Source organism: Heterodontus francisci, unplaced genomic scaffold (assembly GCF_036365525.1).
Source record: "Heterodontus francisci isolate sHetFra1 unplaced genomic scaffold, sHetFra1.hap1 HAP1_SCAFFOLD_1551, whole genome shotgun sequence".
NCBI classification, from domain to species: domain Eukaryota; kingdom Metazoa; phylum Chordata; class Chondrichthyes; order Heterodontiformes; family Heterodontidae; genus Heterodontus; species Heterodontus francisci.
The window spans coordinates 54,727-67,029 of NW_027140689.1; the positions used below are offsets into that span (position 1 = coordinate 54,727).

The following is a 12,303-nucleotide window of genomic DNA, read 5'->3' on the forward strand; positions in this document are numbered from 1 at the left end:
GAGTTAGAGAGAAATTGGGAAAACCCTGTGGAAGTTCTCCCCATTTGGGAATAGGGAATGGGCTCGTGTGTGAAAGGTCACCCTCGATGTGGATGGATGAGTTTCTGCTACATTCAAGAAAGACTTGCATTTATATAGTGCCTTTCTTTACTTCAGGACATCTCAGAGCCCTTACAGCCAATGAAATACTTTTGAGGTATAAGCCACTGTCACTGTTGTAATGTAGGAAATTCAACAGACTATTTCTGCACAGCAAGATCCCACAAACAACACTGTGATAACTGAGCAGATAATCTGTTTTAGTGATGTTGATCCAGGGAGAACTCCTTAAAATAAAGCCATGGGATCAATTATCTACAATTGAGAGGGCAGACAAAGCCTTGGTTTAACAGTCTCATCCAAAAAACAGCACCTCCGACAGTGCAGCACTCCTCTCAGTACTGACCCTCCGACACAAGAAATAGGAGCAGCAGTAGGCTTATTACTACTATTGTTAGCATTTTAGTATTGGTAGGGTATATTAGTAGTGGAAAGGTAGATTAATATTGGTAAAGTTTAGTATTAGCAGTAGTAAGATTATTACTATTGGTAGGGGTATTAGTAGTAATAAGGTTTATTTATAGTCCCAAGGTTTATTATCTAATAGATTGAGGAATGGCAGGGATGCTCCAACCTCGCGATTGCACATCCTGTGCTATGTGGGAACTCCAGGACACCTCTCATGTCCTGGATAACCATATGTGCAAGAAGCATTGTCAGCTGCATTAGCTGGAGCTCCGGGTTTCGGAACTTGAGCAGCAGCTGATGTTACCTCAGTGCATCCATGAGGCTGAGAGCTTTGTGGATAGCACGTTCATAGATGTCGTCACCCCACAGCTTAAGAGTATGCAGAGAGGGAATGAGTGAGCAGCAGATAGTCAAGAAGAAACAGGAAGGTATTGCAGGAGACTCCCGAGTGCATCTCACTCTCCAACAGTTCTGAATACTGAGGAAAGTGATGATCCATCTGGGGAGAGTGCAGCTAGAGCCAAGGCCATGGTACCACAGGTGGCTCAGCTGCACAGGAATGCACAAGGATGACCGGAAAAGCCTTAGTGATAATCAGGGGAACAGACAGGCATTTCCTAATGCAATTATAATTCTGTGATTCTGTGAATTCTACGAGCAGTCTTAGGGCTCCAAGATATTGGGATAGACTTAAGGAACTGCGGTTTTGTCCATTGGAAAAACATAGAAGATACGATTTGAGATTTAGAAAATGATTAAGGGAATGGATTCTGTTCAGTTTTACAAGTTATTTAAGCTGCATAAGGATCGGACAGTTGGGGGGGTTCAAGTATAAAATAAAAGCAAAGAGCAGATCACTGAAGATTAGTTAGCTTTGATTTATTGAAGTCTTTCAAACAGGAACTGGTCAGATCCTTTCACTTTTCAATTTCACCTCTACCACAAAATGGTGGGACTGATGGAGTGGGGTACGAGGATCCACCTCGTCTGATGGAGTGGGGGAATGGGGTACGAGGATCCACCTCGTCTGGAGGAGTGGGGGAATGGGGTACGAGGGTCCACCTCATCTGATGGAGTGGGGGAATGGGGTACGAGGATCCACCTCGTCTGGAGGAGTGGGGGAATGGGGTACGAGGGTCCACCTCATCTGATGGAGTGGGGGAATGGGGTACAAGGATCCACCTCGTCTGGAGGAGTGGGGGAATGGGGTACGAGGATCCACCTCGTCTGGAGGAGTGGGGGAATGGGGTACGAGGATCCACCTCGTCTGGAGGAGTGGGGGAATGGGGTACGAGGATCCACCTCATCTGATGGAGTGGGGGAATGGGGTACGAGGATCCACCTCGTCTGGAGGAGTGGGGGAATGGGGTACGAGGATCCACCTCGTCTGGAGGAGTGGGGGAATGGGGTACGAGGATCCACCTCGTCTGGAGGAGTGGGGGAATGGGGTACGAGGATCCACCTCGTCTGGAGGAGTGGGGGAATGGGGTACGAGGATCCCCCTCGTCTGGAGGAGTGGGGGAATGGGGTACGAGGATCCACCTCATCTGATGGAGTGGGGGAATGGGGTACGAGGATCCACCTCGTCTGGAGGAGTGGGGGAATGGGGTACGAGGATCCACCTCATCTGATGGAGTGGGGGAATGGGGTACGAGGATCCACCTCGTCTGGAGGAGTGGGGGAATGGGGTACGAGGGTCCACCTCATCTGATGGGGCAGGTTTTTGTTCTTTCATTTGTTCATATGACCAGTGCCAGAACTACTTGCATTTATATTGTGATAGAAATCCATGTACATTTTAGTTAACTGTGCCTCACAAACAATCATTTCTGCTTTTAAACTCATGAAACTCAAATATTTAGTTCTAGTGACAAAGTTTAGTACTTCCTGCTGCCCTGCTGAGTGAAAAATGCCGTTGTGTTGTACAGATCTTGATGATAACTGCAACATCTCAGTCGTATATTGTGAACCTGCTATACACACCCAGGTTTCAAGTCTCATTAACCTAGTCAGGAATCTATTTCCATGCTGAGTTTTTAAAAAATTCGTTCATGAGATGTGAACGTCGCTGGCTAGGCCAGCATTTAAAGCCCGTCTCTATTGGGCCATTTCAGAGGGCATTTAAGAGTCAACCACATTGCTTTGGGTCTGGAGTCACATGTAGGCCAGGTAAGGGGGCAGATTTCCTTCCCAAAAGGACATTTGTGAACCAGATGGGTTATTACAAGTTGACAATGGTTTCACGGTCACCATTAGACAAGCTATTTAATTTCAGATTTATTAATTGAATTCAAATTTCACCATCAGCTGTGGGGGGATTCGAACCAGGGTCATTACCACTACACCACCAGCTTCCTTGAATGTTTGCTACTGTTTATTAAATCTTCATACCTAACCGAAAACAACAGCCTTTGAAGTAAAGACTACATTTATTTTGTTTTGAATCCAGAACGAAAAACAGAATTACATCAGAAATAAAATAATTCCGATTCGGTCGCTACTGCTGGGTATTATGGGATATTTAACAGCACACATGCTTGCATGCCCCATCAAAGGTAATGTGAAAGGTCGGCCAAAATTCAGAGCTGTTACTTTATTGAAATGCTGATCGCCTCTCATCGATTACAGGATATATCGACAGCACACTGACTTTAGGACTAATGTATCTGAGCAGTTGGCTCCTCAGGCATCACAGCTTCATCAGTACATCTCAAACCTTTTGCTACGAGGCGGCTGCTGAACAACATTCACACACTCGGTTCTCCTTCCCAGTGGGATTTTACAAACACCTACAAAAAGGCCAGGCTCTCCTTATCTGTGAGGAGAGCTCAAAAGGAAGGCTTTGCCTCATTGGCATAACATTCTGGTAACGCCATAAAGCACTTTCCCTTCCTGTCATCAGTTTCAAGAGTGAGTGTAATTTGACAGGTACATGTTACTACGGAACTGGAGGGAGTTGTTGGGATTTGAGATACAGCCCAGGGCTGTCTCAGTGAGTGAGTGAGTGAGTGCGATCTCTACAGTTTGTTTCTGGAGCTGATGTGCTCAATCTTAATGTGACAATTAGTAATTTTGTGTGTTTCTTGACAATAGGCACAGGGTGGGAAAGATTAGACAAATACAATTTAATTGTGACAATATTATACCGGTCATTCTCTACACAATAGACTAACACCTGAAAAATTTTGCAGCAGATTCCAACTCAGGGAAGCACACCTTCTGGTATCTCCTCATGTCTTCACCGTTAACTTTTGGGGAAAACAATCATCAACAGAGTGGTGCTTCATTATTTAAAAACTGTCAAATTTTATCAGGGCATTTGGGCCATCACTTGGTTTCCATTAGATGATAATACAGCTCCTCTTCTGGGTATGAAGCTGATCCTGGGAAATAATCTTCTCCACAGGAGACCCCTCTTTAGCTGTCTTTACAGCTTCAATGATCTGATGGAAATAAACCAGGATTTAAAATACAGGAAATAGTAAAAGTCCAAAAATAAAACATTTCCTTCTAAGAGATTCTATCTCACACACACGGGTTGGCAGGCAACCTACACAATGGGACATTATTTCTTTCAGCAAGAGCAGTAATCCAACTCCCTTCCCCCTACTCGAAAAGTGAGACAATCCAACACATATATTCCAGCCCTGCCACTCCCAGCAAACTCTTCCAACACCACCCGAGACACAGGGTGAGACTGAGAGACACCATTGGAGGACAGCAGCTGAAACTGTGCTTCAAGCACTCAGTCCCAACCCTTTATTTGCTAAACCCAGCAAGACTTCTCCAGAATGCACTGACTTTTTCTCAGTATCAATACCTCAAAATTATATTTATCTAACTGCCCTGAAAGAGATAATATTTTTGCTTTAATGTTTTAATATGTCTGTTATTTCAATACTGAGTCATCATCATCTGAGAGGTCATTGACCTGAAACATTAACTCTGTTTCTTTAGTTTAGTTTAGTTATACAGCACTGAAACAGGCCCTTCGGCCCACCGAGTCTGTGCCGACCATCAACCACCCATATATACTAATCCTATATTCCTACCACATCCCCACCTGTCCCTATATTTCCCTACCACCTACCTATACTAGGGGCAATTTATAATGGCCAATTTACCTACCAACCTGCAAGTCTTTTGGCTTGTGGGAGGAAACTGGAGCACCCGGAGAAAACCCACGCAGACACAGGGAGAACTTGCAAACTCCACACAGGCAGTACCCAGAATTGAACCCGGGTCCCTGGAGCTGTGAGGCTGCGGTGCTAACCACTGCGCCACCCATGTTTCTCTCTCCACAAATGCTGCCTGACCTGCTGAGTGTTTCAGGCATTTTCTGTTTTTATTCCATCATGGAAGATCCAGTTCAGGCATTCCAGATCGAGATACTGATGAAGGAGGGGCATCTTGACTATCTGCCCAGAAACACCTGACAGCAACATTTGTATTTTGCCATCCAAATGCTTCTTAAATTATTTTGCTTTCACTGTGCTACCCACAGCTCAAGAATTAGCAGAAATTAGAACCAGAGTAGGTAAAAATGGTAAAAAGTCAAAGCTTAAGACTCTTTATCTGAATGCACGTAGCATTTGTAACAAGATAGATGAGCTGACGGCACAAATAGAAATAAATGAATATGGTTTGATAGCGATCACAGAGACGTGGTTGCAGGATGACCAGGACTGGAATCTAAATGTTCAAGGATATTCGATGTTCCGGAAGAATAGGCAGAAAGGAAAAGGAGGTGGGGTAGCTTTGTTATTAAAGGAAGGGATCAGTGCAGTTGTGAGTAATGATATAGGTGTAATAGATTGTGATGTAGAATCAGTTTGGGTGGAAATAAGGAATAGCAAGGGAAAGAAATCACGGGTGGGAGTGGTCTATAGGCCCCCGAGGAGTTGCCTCTCTTAAGGACAAGATATAAATCAGGAAATAATGGAGGCGTGTAAGAAGGGCACTGTAATTATCATGGGTGATTTTAATCTGCATATAGACTGGACAAGTCAAATTGGCAAGGGTAGCATGGAAGACGAATTTGTAGAGTGCCTCAGGGATTGTTACTTGGAGCAATACCTACCAGGGAGCAGGCTATTTTAGCTTTGGTATTGTGTAATGAGGTAGGATTAATAAGAGATCTCGGAGTTAAGGATCCTTTAGGGGGAAGCGATCATAACATGGTAGAATTTCAAATTCAGTTTGAGGGCGAGCAACTCAGGTCTCAAACCAGTGTCTTTAACTTAAACAAGGGCAATTACAGAGGTATGAAGAAAGAGTTGTCGAAAGCGGGCTGGGAAGATAGACTACAGGGGAAGTCAGTGGATGAGCAGTGGCAGACTTTAAACAGATATTTTGTAACACTCAGCAAACATTTATTCCAGTCAGAAGGAAGGACTCGAAGAGAACGATGAACTACCCATGGATAACAAAGGAAGTTAAGGAGAGTATCAAATCAGAAACAAAGGCGTACAATGTGGTGAAAACGAGTGGTAGACCAGAGGATTGGGAACTTTTTAGAAACCAGCAGCAGATGACTAAAATACTGAGAGGGAGAAAATAGATTGAGAGTAAATTGGCAAGAAATATAAAAACAAACAGTAAGAGCTTCCATGGGTATATTAAAAGGACGAGAGTAGCTAAAGTAGGTGTGGGACCCTGAGAGGATGAGACTGGGGAATTAATAACCGGGAACAGGGAAATGGCAGATAATTTAAACCAATATTTTGCATCGGTCTTCACGGTGGAGGACACTATAAACATCCCGACAATAATAGATGAGCAAGGTGTAAATAGGAGGGAGGAACTCTATCACGAGGGAAAAGGTGCTGGACAAACTGATGGGACAAGTCGCCAGGACCTGACGGCCTGCATCCAAGGGTTTTAAAAGAAGTGGCTGCAGAGATCGTGGAGGCATTGGTCATAATATACCAAAACTCACTGGATTCCGGTAGGGTACCAGCGGATTGGGAAACCACTAATGTGACACCCCTATTCAAGAAAGGAGGGAGACAGAAAGCAGGAAACTAAAGACCAGTTAGCTTAACATCTGTCATTGGGAAAATGCCATAGTCCATTATTAAGGAAGAAATAGCAGGACATTTAGAAAAACATAATGCAATCAAACAGAGTCAACATGGTTTTAGGAAAGGGAAATCATGTTTGACAAATTTGTTAGAGTTCTTTGAGGATATAACAAGCAAAGTAGATAAAGGGGAACTGGCAGATGTAGTGTATTTGGATTTTCAGAAGGCGTTCGATAAGGTGCCACATAAAAGGTTATTGCACAAAATAAGAGCTCAGGGTATTGGGGGTAATGTGTTGGCATGGATTGAGGACTGGCTAACACACAGAAGGCAGAGAGTCGGGATCAATGGGTCTTTTTCAGGTTGGAAAGCTGTAACTAGTGGGGTGCCACAAGGATCGGTCCTAGGGCCTCAACTATTTACTATCTATATTAATGACTTAGAGGAAGGGACAGAGTGTAGTGTATCCAAATTTGCTGACGATACAAAAATAGGTGGGAAGGCATGTTGTGATGAGGACACAAAGAATCAGCAAAGGGATATAGATAGGTTAAGTGAGTGGGCAAAAACTTGGCAGATGGAGTTCAATGTAGGAAAGTGTGAGGTCATCCACTTTGGTAGGAAGAATAAAAAGGCAGATTATTATTTAGATGGAGAAAGACTACAAAATACTGCAGTACAGAGGGATCTGAGTGTTCTTGTACATGAAACACAAAAAGTTAGCATGCAGGTGCAGCAAGTAATTAAGAAGGCAAATGGAATTTTGGCCTTTATTGCTAGGGGGTTAGAGTTTAAAAATAGGGAAGTCTTGTTACAACTGTACAGGGTGTTGGTGAGGCCACACATTTAAAACTGAGATGCGAAGGAATTTCTTCTCTCTGAGGGTGGTGAATCTCTGGAATTCTCTACCTCAGAGTTGTGGAGGCTGGGTCACTAAATGTATTTAAGGAGGAGGTAGATAGATTTTTGAAATCTCGGGGAGTCGAGGGTTAGGCGGAGCAGGCCTGAAAGAGGAGTTGAGGCCTGGGACAGATCAGCCATGATCTTATTGAATGGTGGGGCAGGCTTGAGGGGCTGAATAGCCTACTCCTGCTCTTATTCTTATGTTCTAATTGATCAATCTTCCCATTTAACTATCTTATAAGCTGTTCAATCACCTCATCTCCACACTGAATAGCTATAGTTCCTTCTGCTTTTCCTTGTGAATCTGCTGTCTGACACAGGGTTTCAGTCTCATGTCCCTCTTCTGCAATTCCCTGCAGCAGTTTAATTTCACATGCCATTATTGTGTGGTAGAGGATAGTGTCTCTGAGAGTGGTAGGTGAACAAGGCATGGATGGCATTGGAGGCTATTGCTAAGTATTATGACTGTAACATTGCTCCAGCTAGTTGGAATGTCTCAGTCTTGATTCTGTATAAAGTATATTTTATGGGATTTACTTACATCTTTATGATAAGGAAACCCATTTGATTCCAGCTTAGAGAAAACCAGCTTTTTGTTAATTGAAACCTCAAAACTCCCTGAGAAAGAAAAATAATGTTCAGGCATTATACTAACCAGCAGCAACATTTGTCAACGTGGAACAAGCTTGATGCACAAATTTAAATGAGTTTTAAGAATGAGTGGGTCTCTGCTGTTTAGCAGTGAGCTAGGTGTGGTCTGGATGACAGTTTCTGCTCCCCTTCCCAGCAGAGCCATAGATCGTGAGGTGAACATGATGGGAATTGACAGACCCTTTTGAAAACCTGTTAGAATTGGCTAGTCTGCCACATGGGAAGGAAGCAGAGAGCCAATGCTACAGGTACCAGTTCCCTTTGGGAGGGAACTCGCCACTCCGAACCTGTCCAGGGCAGCCTTCACTCTGCAGTTGGCCATTGGCTTCATGAAGCAGGAAATGGTCTAGCTGCTGTGTAGTGGCTTTTTTTTTAGGTACAAGATGACACTCAATAAAAGTCACAAGAAAGTTAAGATAAAAGCAAAATACTGCAGATGCAGTTGTGATGAAAGGTCACTGAGCTGAAACGTTAACTGTTTCTCTCTCCACAGATGATGCCTGACCTGTTGAATATTTCCAGCACTTTCTGTTTTTATTTCAAAAAGTGAAGATACTTTAGAACACACCACAAGAAGCTTCACTGCACAAGGTTATGGGGTCATTTGGTGGAGAAAGGTACATTAATCAGAGGCAGCTAGACAGAAAGTTTTGTGAGATTGTAACAATAACAGGAAACATAATCACAAAGTTCTGGCCTGAGAGTTTCTGCATTTTCACAGCTACACTGGCTGAAGTTGATTCTACGATTCTAAGCCTGAGCAAGTTCTTGTGAAATGTTGCACATATTGATCCTTATTGCCTCACTCACCCGTCTGCCCGATGAAACCTGTAACGCGGGCACCTGGTACCTGCTCCCTGATTTCATCCGCAAGGGACAGGTAACGGGTGAGGAATCCTCATCCAGCGCTGGGGAAAGATTCACAAAGATTGTTAAATGTCCATTGCACAGCACCGTCCCTCTGGGAGATGTACTCATCAGCCGTGCAGACTGTTTCTTACACCCGGTGTCTGATGTTCCTTTCTCAAATATTAATGCTTTTATGTTGAAAATCTAAAAACACACAAATCCTGGAAACACAAACATCTCAAAGAGAAAAATTAATGTTTCATTTGTAATCTTTCCCCAGGAAAGTTTCTAACAAACCAATCTCTTTGCACGTCCCCTACATCTTGTGTTTATTTCAATATTTTTTAATGTTTAATAAGTTTGAAAAATAAAAGATCTTTCTTTTAAAGTTGCTACTGGCTCGGGATTCCTTTGTTGTGTGTTAGTGTTTATCAAACCTGGTCTGATCCTCCGCTGGAATTCTCCACCCCAGTCTGGAAATTGTGTAAAATGTGTTTGTGAATCCAGATTAAATCCAGAGTGTACCCAGAGTGAATCCAGAGTGACTCCAGATTAAATCCAGAGTGAATCCGATACTAAACTTCATCAGACTTTAATTACAGAAAAGCAGCGATTCACTGAGAAATTCCCGACTCAGCGCCCGGAGCCCGAAACCAGCAGCAAAATTACTGAGAATTCGGGACGAACCGATCAAAACTCCGAGAGAAAAACTTTCGAACCTGATGCCGGTGATCGGGAAGTTGCAGAAACACTCACCAATATTCGATACGAACATCCACCGCCATCGGTAACTCGCCCACAGCTTCCTCACTATCCGCTAAACTCTCCGCTAAACTTTGCTGACTCCCGGAGCCGATTGACTCCGAATATAATCCGGAACCGCAACACCGCCCCGAGCACGTCATCCCGGGAGGCGGACAGAATATACAAACAGACCCGGACTGAGTCACACCCGCTCCGACCGGGACCGGGAGCAAACGGCAGCGTCACCGGGAGCCCACTTGTGATTCAATCAAAGTGAAATAGGCGGTGGTGACGGGGGGAGGAGGGGAGGGGGAAAAGAAAGGAGGGGGAGGGGAGAAGAGGGGGAGAAGAGGGGGAGGGGGAGAAGAGGGGGAGGGGGAGAAGAGGGGGAGGGGGAGAAGAGGGGGAGAAGAGGGGGAAAGAAAAGAGGGAGGGAGGGAGGGAGGGAGGGAGGGGGAAAAGAAAAGAGGGAGGGAGGGAGGGAGGGAGGGGGAAAAGAAAAGAGGGAGGGAGGGAGGGAGGGGGAAAAGAAAAGAGGGAGGGAGGGAGGGAGGGAGGGAGGGAGGGAGGGGGAAAAGAAAAGAGGGAGGGAGGGAGGGAGGGAGGGAGGGGGGAAAAGAAAAGAGGGAGGGAGGGAGGGAGGGAGGGAGGGAGGGAGGGGGAATAGAAAGATGAGGGAGGGAGGGAGGGAGGGGGGAAAAGAAAAGAGGGAGGGAGGGAGGAGGGGGAAAAGAAAAGAGGGAGGGAGGGAGGGAGGGGGAAAAGAAAAAGAGGGAGGGAGGGAGGGAGGGAGGGAGGAGGGGGAAAAGAAAAGAGGGAGGGGGTGGGAGGGGGAAAAGAAAAGAGGGAGGGAGGGAGGGGGAATAGAAAAGAGGGAGGGAGGGAGGGAGGGAGGGAGGGAGGGAGGGGGAAAAGAAAAGAGGGAGGGAGGGAGGGAGGGGGAAAAGAAAAGAGGGAGGGAGGGAGGGAGGGGGAATAGAAAAGAGGGAGGGAGGGAGGGAGGGGGAAAAGAAAAGAGGGAGGAGGGAGGGGGAATAAGAAAAGAGGGAGGGAGGGAGGGGGAAAAGAAAAGAGGGAGGGAGGGAGGGGGAAAAGTAAAGAGGGAGGGAGGGAGGGGGAAAAGAAAAGAGGGAGGGAGGGTGGGAGGGGGAAAGAAAAGTGGGAGGGTGGGAGGGGGAAAAGAAAAGAGGGAGGGAGGGAGGGGAATAGAAAAGAGGGAGGGTGGGAGGGGGAAAAGAAAAGAGGGAGGGAGGGAGGGGGAATAGAAAAGAGGGAGGGAGGGAGGGAGGGAGGGAGGGGAAAAGAAAAGAGGGAGGGAGGGGAGGGAGGGAGGGAGGGGAGGGGAGGGGAAAAGATAAAGAGGGATGGAGGGAGGGAGGGGGAAAGTAAAGAGGGAGGGAGGGGTGGGGAGGGGAGGGGGAGGGGGTAAAGATAAGAGGGAGGGAGGGAGGGAGGGGGGATATGAATAGAGGAGGGAGGGTGGGAGGGAGGGGGAAAAGAATAGTGGGAGGGAGGGAGGGGGAAAGAAAAGAGGGAGGGTGGGGAGGGGGATAGGAGGGAGGAGAGGGGAGGGGGGCTAGGAGGGTGGGTGGGGAGGGGAGGGGGAATTGAGGGTGGGAGGGAGGGGGGAAAAGATAAGAGGGAGGGAGGGATGGGTGGGGGAAATTGAAAAGAGGGTGGGAGGGAGGGGAGGGGGAAATGAAAAAGAGGGAGGGGAGGGGGAATTGTTAATGTGGGAGGGTAGGGGAAATGATAAAGTGGGATGGGAGGGGGGTAATGATAATAGTGGGAGGGAGGGGAGGGGGGGGAAAAGAAAAGTGGGAGGGAGGGAGGGGGGAAAAGAAAAGAGGGGAGGGTGGGAGGGGGGTAAGTTAGTGGGTGGGTGGGTGGGGGTGGGGGAAATGATATGAAGGGTGGGAGGGAGGGGGAAAAGAATATGAGGGTGGGATGGGGAGGGGGAAATGATTAGTGGGTGGGTGGGGGGGGGATAATGTTATAGTGGGAGGGTGGGAGGGGGATTAGTAATGAAAGGAGGGTGGGGGGGAGGGAGATGTATAGAAATGAGGGTGGGAGGGTGGGGGATATTGATTTGTTGGTGGGTGGGTGGGTAGGGAGGGGGATTTGATTTGTGGGGGTGGGAGGGAGGGGGATTTTAGTTTTGAGGGTGGGGTGGGGGGTTATGTATTGTAGGGTGGAGGGTGGGGGGTATTAGTTATGAGGGAGGGTGGGTGGGGGTTTTAGTTATAGTGGGGTGGGTGGGAGGGGGTTTTGTATTTGAGGGTGGGTGGGTGGGTGGGTGGGGGTATAGTTTTGTGGGTGGTGAGAGCGAGGGGCCGACGCCGCAGGGGGGGGGGGGTGTGAGTGACGCCACGAGGGGAGGGGGCCAACAGACAAGCACGAAGCAAGCAAAGAGGGGAGGGGCAAAAAGACAGAAACACGAACACAGAGGGGAGGGGAAAAAGACAGAAAGAAAGAGGGGAGGGGAACCAAGCAAGAAAGCAAGAGGGGAGGGGAAAAGAAAGAAAGAGGGGAGGGGAAAAAGAAAGAAAGCAAGGGGACGGGGAACGGGGAAACAAGCAAGACAGAAAAGCAAGAACAAGAAAGAGGGGAGGGGAACAAGCACGAA

At 46.8% G+C, this 12,303-nt stretch overlaps 1 long non-coding RNA gene across 1 annotated transcript; it reads right to left on the bottom strand.

Moving 5' to 3' along the window:
• Positions 1-2,917: 2,917 nt before the first annotated feature.
• LOC137360500 (uncharacterized) lies at positions 2,918-9,950 on the bottom strand. The gene is made up of 4 exons (XR_010971895.1): positions 9,690-9,950; positions 8,895-8,992; positions 7,975-8,051; positions 2,918-3,950 (listed from the first exon to the last, which is right to left on the bottom strand). It is a non-coding gene; the product is annotated as an uncharacterized lncRNA (long non-coding RNA).
• Between the last annotated feature and the right edge of the window lie 2,353 nt (positions 9,951-12,303).